General features: G+C 38.3%; 1 protein-coding gene across 3 annotated transcripts in view; it reads right to left on the bottom strand.

The window, feature by feature from the left end:
• Nucleotides 1-14053, bottom strand: part of COL28A1 (collagen type XXVIII alpha 1 chain) — an 87519-nt gene that overhangs the window by 72794 nt on the left and 672 nt on the right. For 2 of the 3 annotated variants that reach the window (XM_050892456.1, XM_050892454.1), the window contains exon 2: nt 235-311. The gene's annotated coding sequence lies outside the window, so the exon portion shown is untranslated. Of the gene's footprint in view, nt 1-234; nt 312-3550; nt 3612-14053 lie in introns of those variants that run through there. The other variant, XM_050892455.1, reaches the window with a different exon arrangement.

Below are 14053 nucleotides of genomic sequence, written 5' to 3'. Positions count from 1 at the left end.
TCTGGGACACTACTTTAAAATGTATACACCAAAAACAGATTCAGTATCTAATTCTATAGGACAGTAATGTTGTCTATTCATTGCTTTTTTGTGTTTATAAATCCAAAGACTGCGTGTGCTCTTTTTGTTCCAGCACCTGATGGAAGTTTCACAGTGAAATGAATACCTCTCATTACCCAGAAGACACTTTCAGCCCGGCAAGTAGTGGGCAAAGCTTAGGAATTGTTGTCTTACCAAAAAAATATGAAAGTTGAGGCTTTGCGTTCTCTGTAAGCAATTTCTGCTTTTTTAGCTTTGTCGGAAGAGTGCATCTGAAAGATGAAAAGGAAAAGGCAGAGAATATAGAATTTCTAAACTTTGATTTTGATATTGCAGATTTAATCAGGTGATTTAGTAGAAATAGAGTGAGTATCATGCTTATCAATTGCCATTGATATGTCTTTCTTGAAGGCATTCAACTTTCAAAAAAAAAGCTAAAGCACATCTGTTTATTCTGCGTCAAGCATAGCTCTTTCACAGCATGCCCTTTGGAAAACTGTTAAGAGCACAACATGGTAGAGTGCAAATACTCGCTCCCAGAGAATTCCCAGTCTCCTGATCAAGACATTTCATTAACAAGGCTGATGATTTGCTATGATCCAGATTTTATTATGGGGATGTCGTGGTTTAACCCCAGCCAGCAACTCAGCACCACGCAGCCACTTCCCCCTTCCCTCTCCCAGTGGGGTGAGGAGGAGGAAAGAGGGGGGGGGGAAAAAAAAAGTAAAACTCGTGGGTTGAGATAAGAACAGTTTAATAACTAAGGTAAAATATAATACTAACAATAGTAATAATGAAATATAATATAATAATAATAGTAATAAAAAGGAATATAACAAAAAAGGAGGGGGGAGGATGGGAAAAAACAAACAAACAAACACACACCAAAAAAAAAGAACCACCAGTGATGCACAATGCAATTGCTCACCACCCGCTGACCGATGCCCAGTTAGTTCCCGAGCCACGATCCGCGCCGCCCGGCCAACTGCCCCCTGTTTATATACTGGGCATGATGTTCCATGGTATGGAATACCCCTTTGGCTAGTTCGGGTCAGCTGCCCCGGCTCTGCTCCCTCCCAGCTTCTTGCACACCTGCTTGCTGGCAGAGCATGGGAAACTGAAAAGTCCTTGACTTAGGATAAGCGCTACTTAGCAACAACTAAAACCTCAGCGTGTTATCAACATCATTCTCACACTAAACCCAAAACACAGCACTGTACCAGCTACTAAGAAGAGAGTTAACTCTGTCCCAGCCGAAACCAGGACAATATCCACCCCTTATTCTATACCATTTACGTTATGCCCAGATCCCACACTTTCCAATACATTTCCAATTAATCACCATCACCTTTCCTGTCATTTAATATATACATATAGATATCATTCCCGCGGTCTATGGGCCATCTCTATCAAATGTGTGTTGAGTTCATTCAGTCCATGACTTTGAGCTCCATCTATCGTAACAGTCTGTCTGGGCAGGAGGGATGATGCAAAGTCCGCTCAGTCGGCAGAACAGGATTGGGCTTCGGTGTGATGTGGCAGGCAGGTGACATTGGGCGCAGCAGGAGGATGGTGTGTGGTGTCGGATTGTTGCATGCTGAAGTCAGTCCTGGTTCCATCACTACTGCACTTCACTCAGTTTTGTCAAAGTTCATTCTTCATTAATCTAAGTAATTCTTACTGTAATACCATTAATATAGCACATAACAGTTATAATAATGATGACATACAGTGGCAGGATTATATAGCATACAATTTAATCTATTGACTGTTCTCACCTAAAATCAAATCCCCTTGAATAATGTTAAACAGAGCTCGGTAGGCATGAGCCAGGCCCCAGCACATTGCAGTGATTTGCGTCTCCCTGGAATTGTCGGGGTGACAGCATACTTTTTCCAAATGTTCTACTAGTTTTTCAGAATTCTGCACTTGTTCAAGGGTGAAGTTCCAAAACACTGGAGTTCCCCACTGTCCTAGGCATTTACTCATGCTACCCCACACACCCTGCCACTCATAACTCTGCAGCTTTGGGGCAGATCTCTTTGGGGCAGATCTCCTAAATAGCTGTTTAACCCTAAACAACGCCTGAACCCCATTCAGGAACAAGCTAGTTCCTAGCAATAGAACCATGTTAGTTTCAACATTCCAAAGATATTCAAAATTTTCAAAATTCTCAACCACTACTGTAATTAGCCTGGAGGAGGAGGGGAAGGTGAAGGAAGGTGTCTCCCCCATAGATTGGCTCTCCGAGGAGAAAAGGTAAAGGGTGTAATTATTAACAGTTTCCGCTAGATAGCTCCCGAATTACGGAGATAACGGCAATGCTGAGTACAAATACCGGACTAGTCCCACAACTGATAATTTTATCGTACCATAAACCAGTGTTACATAGTAAAGCAAAGCGAAAACCTTAATCCACCTCACCTTATGGGTGATAAGCAGCAGCACTCGTGGGTTGAGATAAGAACAGTTTAATAACTAAAGTAAAATATAATACTAACAATAGTAATAATGAAATATAATATAATAATAATAGTAATAAAAAGGAATATAACAAAAAAGGAGGGGGGAGGATGGGAAAAAACAAACAAACAAACACACACCAAAAAAAAAGAACCACCAGTGATGCACAATGCAATTGCTCACCACCCGCTGACCGATGCCAGAGCTGTGATCCGCCCCTCCCGGCCAACTCCCCCCTGTTTATATACTGGGCATGACGTTCCATGGTATGGAATATCCCTTTGGCTAGTTCAGGTCAGCTGCCCCGGCTCTGCTCCCTCCCAGCTTCTTGCACACCTGCTTGCTGGCAGAGCATGGGAAACTGAAAAGTCCTTGGCTGAAGATAAGCGCTACTTAGCAACAACTAAAACCTCAGCGTGTTATCAACATCATTCTCACACTAAATCCAAAACACAGCACTGTACCAGCTACTAAGAAGAAAATTAACTCTGTCCCAGCCGAAACCAGGACAGGGGAAAATAGAGAAACAGAAAGAAAAAAGAATAACTATAAATCAAAAGATTAACATTAATGTTGTTTCATATGCTAAATTAAAAATGCAAAATGGAAAATATTAAAGCCATTTAGTGATTCCCTAAGCCTAAGGCAACAAGAAGGGCTTCTATAAGTACACAAGTAGCAAACACTGGCCTTCTGTGATTATAAATCCACTGAACTATGCCTGCAGCAGTCTATCTACTACACCCATATAAAACCAAGTCTGTTAAAATTAATGGGGGATATTTTCCCTACAGCAGACTAAACAAGGTGGGGAAACCTTTTTTTCCTTCCTGCAGAATCCTGAGACCCTCTTTTCTAACCTAAGTGAATTTCACGCAGTCAGCCTTTGAGTTCTTTGGCTACTTTCTACCAGATTTAAAACAGAGATAATAAGTTTGTGCACCTTTAATAAGAAACAGGAGCTGTGTAGTGAATCCAGCACTTGGTGGCATCTACCACCCCCACCCCCTGACATACACACACAGAGCATAGAGAGGTCAGCCCTTACCTGAGTTTCCTCCACCAGCTGCTCAGTCCAGATGAACTCATGAACTTGGCAACCAGAGCCCAAGCCTGCAAACCAGACACATCATTTGCTAACTCTTACCAGAACAGAGGGAAAAGACGTGGGTGGCTGGTAAGGGTGGTGGGAGCAGTGAGGACAGGGAAGGGGAATGAAGACAAGAAACTTAAGTAATGTGGGAAGGGAGCAGAAGTATTGCAAAAGAGGACTCCAAGCACTGGAGGAGTATCTGGGTGCACTGCAATAAACAGAAATACTAGGAAATCCGAGGTTACTGTTGTACGGCTGGGAGTGTAGGGGATGTAGGACCCAAAGAAAACCAGTGTTAGTTTCATTGTTTATCAAACAACTTGCTGTACTGGAAGGCACATTTCATAAATCTGCATACAAAATGTTACATTCTTCTTGAAGGAAGTTAAAACAGTTATGAGCAGGGAGGGAAAGAGGCAGTCTAGTGAGGAGAGTAACACTCTAAAATTCAGATTACCTTCAAATTCTGCCATATGAAAAACTACAAGGAAAAAGAATGAATTACTTAAACTTCACTAATCAAATCCTCATTTTTTATTTTTGGTACAGGTGCAGACCCTAACAGCGATGTATTTGAATGTCTTATAGGATAGGGTTTCTCCTAAATCGGACAGTTATTGCAGTGTTTGATGTCCCTGGCCACAGACACTGAAGCAAGTGGTGTTTCACAAACCATTGCCATTATAAAATGGTGTAGATAATCACACTTTCCTGTCTCTTTTCAGTTCCCTTGCAGAAAACTGTACAGAAACCATGCCTGCTTTGCTTTTCATTTGGTGTTTAAATAACAGCAATGGAATATGCTAACTAGGAGCTTTTAAGTAAGCAGAGTACATTGAGCTTTTAAGTAAGCAGAGTACATTTCCTGCTGATTTCATTAAAATTTTGGTGAAGGGGAAAAAACAGGGGGAAAAAGAACAGGGCACCACTGACCAGTGAGCATAAAAAAGTCTCTGCCTTCATTCAGGTTAGTAAAAGCACCCTTCATCTAGCCTGGGAGCAAAGTCTCCTCTATTGCTAGACCTAACACTGCCTTAAGTACCCACTTTCTGCTTCTCCAAGGGTAGATCCCTTTTTTAAAAGACATTCAGCTAAAAATCACACCTTTGCAAACACCCATAATCTATTCATGTGTACTGTGAGCCACGAGTATGACAGCATTATGTAACTTTAACTCATTTAAAGGGTGAGACAACACATACTCAGTAACTCGGTTAGGTCTTAGCTCTTAGCAAAGATGGAGATAATTCTAATCTGGTTGTGTGCTGGTTTTGGCTGGGCTAGAGTTAATTTTCGTCATTGGAGCTAGTATGGGGCTATGTTTGGGATTTGTGCTGAAAACAGGGTTGATAATACAGGGATGTTTTAGTTATTGCTGAGCAGTGCTTACACAGAGTCAAGGCCTTCTCTGGTCCTTATACCAGCCCACCAGTGAGTAGGCTGAGGGTGCACAAAAAGTTGGGAGGAGACACAGCCAGGACAGCTGATCCCAACTGACCAAAGGGATATTCCATACCATATGACGTCATGCTCAGCAATAAAACTAGGGGGAAGGTTGGCCGGGGAGTCTGCTGCTTGGGGAATGGCTGGGCATCGGTCGGTTGGTGGGGAGCAATTGTCTTCATTTGCATCACTTGTCTTTCTTGGGTTTTATTTCTCCCTCTTTGTTATTTTACTTTTCATTACATTTTTTATTATTATTATTAATATTCTTTTATTTTATTTCAATTATTAAACTGTTCTTATCTCAGCCCACGAGTTTTCTCACTTTTACCCTTCCAATTCTCTTCCCCATCCTGCTGGCAGGGGGAGTGAGCGAGTGGCAGTGTGGTGCTTAGTTGCCAGCTGGGGTTAAACCACGACAGGTTGCATGGGAGAGCTATACATCTGCCATATGATTGTACATAGTACCATTCCTACACAGAATTGTCAGTCTGTGCATGCTCTGTTAACATGAAATGTACTGGAGGAACATGCCACTACCAGAAAAAAATCCTACATGCCACCACTGCTCACACTCTTTCCCCAGTGCAACCGAGGAAGGATTAGCTGTCCCAGCAGCTGCAGCCTGCTCCTGAGAGGCCTCCTGCCTAGAAACCTCTACATCATCTCCAGTCAGATGACGGATGAGCATGTATCACCTCCATTGAGGTTAACTGTCTTCATTAAATAAATGTTGCCTTCATTATACAAACTGAGACTAACGAGTTTCAATGGAACACAATCTTTTACACTAAATATCTGTTAATGCTACATATAAATGATAATTACTGGCAGCATCCAGCATCTGTTGCATCAGACACAACAGTGATGATTAAGCATTTCATTAGCAACAAATCAGTCACATGGATCACTCATACTGTTTACATACTTATTCTTACCCTTATGCATGCTTAGATCAAGACTTGTAAACAGCCTACCCATCCAGGAACAGATTGTCAGCTATAGAAGAACGCTTTCTCCAGCAGTCATCAAGGCTTATCTGCACTATGTGCCAAAACAGAATTGAGTGAATGGATTTCCAGCTGTGTTCAAAGATTTCTCACTTTTTTTGGACCTGCAAACATGACTCTCATCTGGCAGAGATCAGAAAATGTTAACATGTATGATTTTTAGACATAACAATTCGACTGGTCAAATACACATATAACCTGGTAGTTCTCACAAACATCCAGTATTCAGACAGCAATGGGGTCAAGTTTGGTTGTATTTCTCTGGCTAGAAAATCTGTAGATCTGTTACATGTTGTGTGTAATTGGTCTCTGGAAACAGCCTAAGCTGCTCATCACTATTTACTGTGCTTTGGAAGTAAGTATAAGGATCTTGACAGTTCTGTTACAGAATTGTAGATGTACAATTCAGAGCTTTATTTTTTCACTAGTCTTGCCAGTATATAGTTTCATAGCTTTATACTCACTTAGAAATCAAATCTGATGGAAGTAATGCCTCCAGATTTAAAGCATTGTTTTTAACACTACTAATACTTCTTGCTAAGCTGTTTAGTACAGCAGTGTTTCAATGGCTGCTCTGAACCACATGCTCTGAACCAGATGCTCAGTACATGTAGCTCCCAGGACTACTGAATCTGTCTAAATGCACTCATTTAGCCTTTAGTTCCTGCATTCATGCTAAGTCACCTCTTCTATTGGAAAAAACCATGTATCAGCTTTGTTTCCTGGTACACCACCTATCCTCCTTGAATACTTCCTGCTATTCTCGTTACTGCAACTCAAAAATGGTAAAGAAGAAATAAAACGAAAGAGAGAGAGCTGACAAAGGTGAGAGACAGCTTCTGTATGAAGACAAAGTAAATTACGATTCTGTAGCTTGGAAAGCCACAACTGAATGCAAATGTGATGCAGATCTACAAAAGTATGAAAGAAGGTGACTATTGTATAGTACATGAATGTAGTATGTCAAAGGACTTACACTGTGGATCAGTTTGGTCGATGATATTAACCAAAACTGACTGCCCTAAATTTACTTTTTTTTTCCCCCAGTATGCTCTTCACTCAATAAGAATGACAATAGTAACTATAAAGAATGGTAGATTTTTTTCTGGCTAGGAGACATAGCTAATAGATGCAATTTGAAGTAAATATTTTAAACAGTTTTTAAAAACCAGTGTTCCAAATACTAGACATATTTTAATTCAGTGCCATTGTTATTCATACACTATGTAAGTAAAGCCATGATTATATGCCTTTTTAAAATCAGATTGCAATAAATGTATCAAAAGGATCATTTAGTTGCTGAATTCAATTTATGTAAGCTATAAAGATATTTATGCTATCCAAATCCTGCCCTCTGGTGTATCTACATGATAATGCATACTGATAGTATTTCATACTGGATGACTCATTCAGCATTTAATCAGGACACAGCTCGTAAATGAGGCTACTGTCTGGGCAAAACATTTGTCCTCTTGTAACAGAAGGTGGAAGCTAAAGACTAAGATATTAAAAGACTAAGATACCATGCTTCAAGGAGGGAGGATATCTCCTGGAAGAACTGGTTTTACTCCTTAGTTCCTGATCTGATCCTGAGAAACTAAATACTCATTTCACACATTCCTCTCTCTTAGATACCCAGATTAGGAGCGCCAGTACCTGACACATGCATCTTCTGAGCACTACAAAGTTACTGAAAGCTGAAAGTGATCAATGAATGTATCAGCAAGGTAGTATGATCTGCCGAAGTAAGTACAGTTCCGGGTTGTCAGAGAATTCAAATGACAGTCTTGTTGTGTCACTTAGAAACACATGTAATACTGGCCTTAGAAATGTTCCGCATTAGTTTTAAGGTAAATTATTACTTACAATTGTAAGAAAACAGAGCAAGGATTAAAACTGTAACCGTTCCAAAACGGACTTACTTTACTTCCTGGCAGTCTGGTTCCTGAAATTCCACAATCCCCTTTTGGACCAGGCTCACCTTGTTCTACCTCTCCAAGGAAAAAAAATTGAAGCCCAAAAATTTCAATTTAGAATCATTTTTGTAAAATGTTTGACTTCACTGACAGCTTAAAGCAAAGATGACCAAAGTTTTTATGTGTGGCGGTCACATCATCTGTTGTGTAGCCACTTTGTGGCTACAAAAAATTATCAGTCTGAAAAAGTGCTTTGGTCAGGCTCAGCAATTAGGAACCTGGTTAGAATACAGCATATTTCATCTTCAAATCCTTTAAATAACCCTTTGTAAAGCCTCCACACTTCAATTTATTTTTGTAAGCACCTGGTGACCAAGGTTGCTTATCATAATGTATGATATAGTTCAAGAGGAGTTCTCTCTCTAACAGTCAGCTACTGATAGTGATCCAAACTGAAGAGTTACCTTTTCTTTCATGAGTTTCCCTAGAAGAACAGGAGCTCTAAATGTATAAAAAGGCTTGTCCTCAGTCATATATATCCTTTGCTCTATCATTTTAAAATCATGCATTTTGTTCACAGGTCACCTTTGGACCTTGAACACCCAAACCTTGGGATCCCTTTGGTCCAGGTATTCCTTCAGGACCCTGGATACCCTAAAAAGATAAGGTAGGAGATTAATTTCAAAATTTTCATAGATTAGTTTTTCAATTAATAAAATTAAGTAATTACCTTCAAAAGGAAATAAATGTGTCTGTGAAAGTCTGGCTGTCTTTATTTCAATTCCCCTCGCTCACATTTCTATGCATCTCAGTGAATAACAAGGACAGCAACAACAACTGATACTAATGGAACAAGTGAAGTTGAGAGGTTCTTTCACTCTCATCCAACCCTATGCAGTGGCATATGATGCTCTGCCGTCTAAAACCAGCCACCTTCCTTATTCAAAAGGCTTATTATTTTGAATGCTTCAGCTAATGAATGCCCAAGGTGAAAGACCTGGTGGGCCAACTGGACCTGCTGGACCCCCAGAACCTTTTTCGCCCTGAAAATATACGGTATTTGAATACAGTAACTTGCATTAGAATTTTATTATGAAATCATGCAAAATTAAGTGATAAGCACAACATATACAAAGAATGAAAGTATGATCTGTACAAGTGAAAGAATTTTCAGTAGAAATACTATAACCCAGGGGAAACAGTCCTGCAATCCGTACCTACAACTTTTGCAATCACACTGCTGAATCCGTATAATTTGGCATATTTTTAAAAGGACACACATTTTACATAGACTGAGAGAAGTTTGAATCCCAGCTTCAAAATCCATATGTAATTAATACTTTCTCTTACCTAAAATCAGATAAACCAGTACTATTGGGTATGCATCATGGCATGGAGGACAACAGCACATCTGAAACAGTCTGCTAGGCTCCATCAAGCAACAGCTTTTGCAAGTTTAAGTAATCATAATCCAAAACAGAAGTAATGTGAATGACAGCAATGTCAGACTACAATTTTTTTCTTTTTCTGTAACGGGAAGAGCAGCAGTAGACTTACATAACTTGACTAGGAATTGCCATGTCTTTAAAAAGTCAGTGTTCATATCGCGTTGCAACATGCAAAACTCCAGTAGTATTTAGGTGGTGTGTTTCCTTATTCCTGAAAGGACTTGGCTAGTTTGGCTAGTCCCCCTTGGCCAGACATGACACAAATACAATAAATCTCAGAGACGGACATAAACGAAAAGAAAAGCCAACCTTCCAGGAATCAAATATGGAAAAGCATAACAAAGTCGCAGGGAAAAAACTGTTTCCAATTAATATATCAAAACCCCTTAACTAACCTTGGTATACCTTGATCTCTTACGAATTTCAAGAGATCTTTAAAGAAGAAAAGAAGATCAAAATGGAGCTTCCACTTTACAAAGTCCCTACATGATTAAAAATTCTTAAAGAACTCATAGACTTGTAGTACATAGACCAAACTTGGAACATTCTGCAGTTACAAAAAATGTAAATTTACACCCCATCCATGAGGAGAAATTGCTGAAAATAGTTCGAGATACAACTGCATGAAAGCAATTCTTACATAAGGTATTAGAGTTAAGCAGATCTTACAGGGAATATAAAAGGGACTGATCAGAAGTGTAAGCAATGTCTGAGAGGCCAGAAAACATACAATTAAAATGAGACTTGCCAAAAGTCAAGTTGAATTAGATACTTAATGATATATTTTTTTTAATGTGTAAGTTTATTTAGCCATATCAATTACAAGGAACAGGGAAATATAAAAAGCAGCTATTATGCAATGGTGATGAAGAGATTAATAATAATCTAGGAACAACCTCAAAACTAAACAAATATTCTGCATTATTTATAAATAAAGATGCTGCTATTGGACAAAGGTGCAAATGTAGAGATAGCTACAGGAAAACTAGAAGGGGAAAATCACAGTGTGGAAAACAGACGCAAAGATCCAAGAGTTTAAAAGGCTCAGAAACTTTTGAGAAATTCACAGCGTCACTAACCAAATACTGTTGCAGCATTTATTTTGAGATCAACATAGGAAATACAATTTCTGAGTACGGTAGAACGATCAATTATAAAATGTGTATGTCCCAACAGTTCATGTGATCTAGTAACTGTGACACAGTGGTCTCTGAGAAGGTGAAATTCTTCTGCATTCTTAAACACCGAATAGCTCTTGTGTTTCCATTAAACTTGCTTGGTACCTGTCATTAGCATAACAGCATTTACTGGTTCAAAATACAATTTTTCATTTTTAAATTTCTCTGAATCTCTCTCGTGCCAGAGACGCAGGAAATGCCTCTTCTGTAGTTTGTGTATATGTTAGTAGTGTCTTTGGACCATCATTAGGACTCAAGAAATGAGTAAGATGTCAGATATTTAAGCTGCTGATTCCCTAGTACCTCAAGAACTTCCTCTTAAAATCAAAGTTAGATGATGTGATTATTGCAAGTATTAACTAAACTCATGTCCCATATTTTCCTATGGAAAAATGTTAGGAACACACAAACTGAAGTTCATCTTTGTTATAAAAGGAACCAGTAGGTGATTAGTGGAAACAGATGTGAAAAAGTCACAATGTCCCACTTCAACAGTAGCAGAGGAAGTGGAATGATAAAAAATGAAACACATAAGCATGAAAATACAGGTTGCCAATTTTGCCTTTGATATATGACAGACTACTCTGTTTGAATTACTCTTAATTTTTCCACATATTTTGGCCTACTTTATTTATCAAAACAATTGCTGAGTTCTTAAAGATTACTGTTATTAAGGGGAAAAATGCTGGGTTTATGAGGAAAAATGCTTTTAAAATGGAAGGAATATTAAAATGAAATATAAGCCAACTAATTGTTGTACCATTAGACCACACTTGTGGCTTAAATTAATAAACCCTGTGCATATGTAACACATGAAATGTAGTTTCTTGGATAATACAAATTCTCCAGTATGTTCAGAGACAAGAAAAAACAGCCAACACACATTAACGCAAATGATGGAAAAAGCCAGTCCATCCACGTTTTTAAACTAAAGGCACTGAATACAGGGAGATTATTGGAAGGATGGAAGAACAATGGTTTATCATATGTTTTCTTTAAAAAGTTTTGCAAAGCTATAAAAACATTGGAAAGTTTTTTACTGTAATACTACTCATTAAAAGTTATTTACTGTAATTCAAAATAGAAGTAGGAAAATATTTAATAAGGAAGCTAAAGACTACGTGTTTCCTTTGTTTTCTGAGTAAAGGAAGAAATGAGAGGCAGCTAAAATAAGGAACTAAGATCCTGACTCTAACAGTGCCAAAGAAACCATTAAAAATGTGACATTTAAGTATTTCCATGCCAACAATCAGCCTTTGTATCTGAAGAAGGAAGTTACTCAGACAGAACCTGAAATTGTCCAATTAGTACTTCAGCTTATAATTTCTATTTCAGACAATTTTAAAGAGAGTTAATAACAAATAAAGGAGAAAAGGTAAAAGTGCACATCTCCATGGCTTGCAGAAAAGCAGGTTCTGAAATCCTAATCACATAGTATCAGGGAAATCTCTTTTTTTCAGGTAATTTATAAATAAAAAAACTTTATTACTCTGAGTGTGATCAAATACTGGAACAGGTTGCCCAGAGAGGATGTGGAGTCTCCATTCTTGGAGATACTCAAAAAACAGCTGGGCAAGATCCTGAGCAACCTGCTCTAGCTAACCCTGCCTTGTGCAGAGGAGTTCGACTAGATAATCTCCAGAGGTGCCTTCCAACCTCAAACATTCTGTGATTCTGTGATACCAGGCCAAATTTCACTGAGAAACTAACACGTTTCAGAAATTTCACTCAAAAGTACAAAAATGTTCTCATAAGTGTACCTTATTCCCATTGCAAGTCCTCAGCAACTGTGTGGGTTGGGTACCAGACTTATTAATGTGTACCTATTTTACCCGACTTTTCAAACATGCTGTTAAAAAACTCATTTCTGATCTTCTGTGAGTGACATGAAAATGCTTATCATCCCTTCCTCTGTTAAACAAACAACAGGTCTGACAACAGGACAAACCATACAAAAATACATCACTACACAGAAGCATTATAAGTCACAAATCCAATAATGAAAAAGAGAAGCAAAGCAAATTTCTGCTTTTTCAAAGCAAAACTGAAGACCTAACCACACAGATTTGGAAAGAACTGACCAAGAACCCAGGCATGCCAGAAACAGCATGCTCCAATTCAGGTGTCTCCCTGTTTTAAAAGTCTGAGTAATCACCTAATTTGCTTAAGAGGAAAGACAAACAAGTGTACATGGGTCAGGGTAGGCAGGCTTGCTCATTTAATACCTGGTTTTCCTGTATTGTAGTTTTGAGCTGATCACTAATTGAAAATGTTACCAGCTATTTTAACAGCTTTCTCTTTCATTTAAATAACAAATTCTATCCTATTAAGTTAATACCTAAGGGACATGTAAAAATCACCAACATCCTATGTAAAAGTCTCTTACAACTCAAAAACTGAAAAAGGCTTCCAAATCTTCACTCTTTTATGGGGCATTTTTTTCTTTATGGAATAATGGAACTTAATAATGTGTAATTGTCTATAAATACATTAATATAAATTGTTGTTATTTATTGCTATTGCATGGCATATTCATTTATTCATTTTTATATATTCATTGGGGGTTGGACTAGATGACCTTTAAAGTTCCCTTCCAACCCAAACTATTCTATGATTCTATGACTTATATGCCCATTAGTAAGTAATTCATTCCCGCTATTTGCTGTTACAATAAATTATTGGATCATTCCTCTGTTTTAGTAGAATATTCATCTGCTTTTACTTCTCAGTAGTTGTTTTGTTTGGTATGAGAAGTCTGTCAAATATAAACAGAATGTAGGCTGTAACATCATGCAGCATTAATGCAAGGCTTGAAATAAAGAGATTATAAGTAATAATCAAATAACTAGTACATATTTAAAAGAAAAAAGTAATTCAATCTGGCCTGCTTCCACCTTAAAAAATCAGTTTAACAGAAGTCAGTTGTGACTTCACCTGGAAGACCAGCTAACATTTTAAAGTATACAAATTGAACATTGCAGTAACAGCTTAATTTCTGCAAGGAAATGCTGACTCCTTTGTTTCTCTTGTTAATCCCTTTCATGGCAGATCTTAAATCTCCCAAATCCTTAATATTCTTCTTTTATAATTAGCAAGAATAACAAATGTTGTTTTTTCTTAGAGAGCAAAAATTCGGTTTTGCTAAAAATACTGATTTTGCATAGTATCGTAGAAATGACACTGTCCACTATAGGGAAAACTGAGTATTATTGCTTTAAACTATGCAGAATGGAATTTAGGACTAAAGGTTCATGTTCTGACCCGAGTAAATTCTCCTTAACTCCCTACTCTCTTTCCCAACCTCAATCATTCTGTGAATCTGTGATACTCTGTATTTGCTGTACGGTCTCATCTACTCCAGAGATGCTCATGTCCAGGCAGTCCCACTGGAGTAGGAAAATTCTGTCCTCTCTTTGTCGACATACAGAGCTAGCAACATACGACATTATTTATGAGATCCCTG

Source organism: Gymnogyps californianus, chromosome 2 (genome assembly GCF_018139145.2).
Source record: "Gymnogyps californianus isolate 813 chromosome 2, ASM1813914v2, whole genome shotgun sequence".
Classification (NCBI taxonomy): domain Eukaryota; kingdom Metazoa; phylum Chordata; class Aves; order Accipitriformes; family Cathartidae; genus Gymnogyps; species Gymnogyps californianus.
Note: the sequence above shows the minus strand (reverse complement) of the source record. Positions and strands in the feature narration are given on the sequence as shown.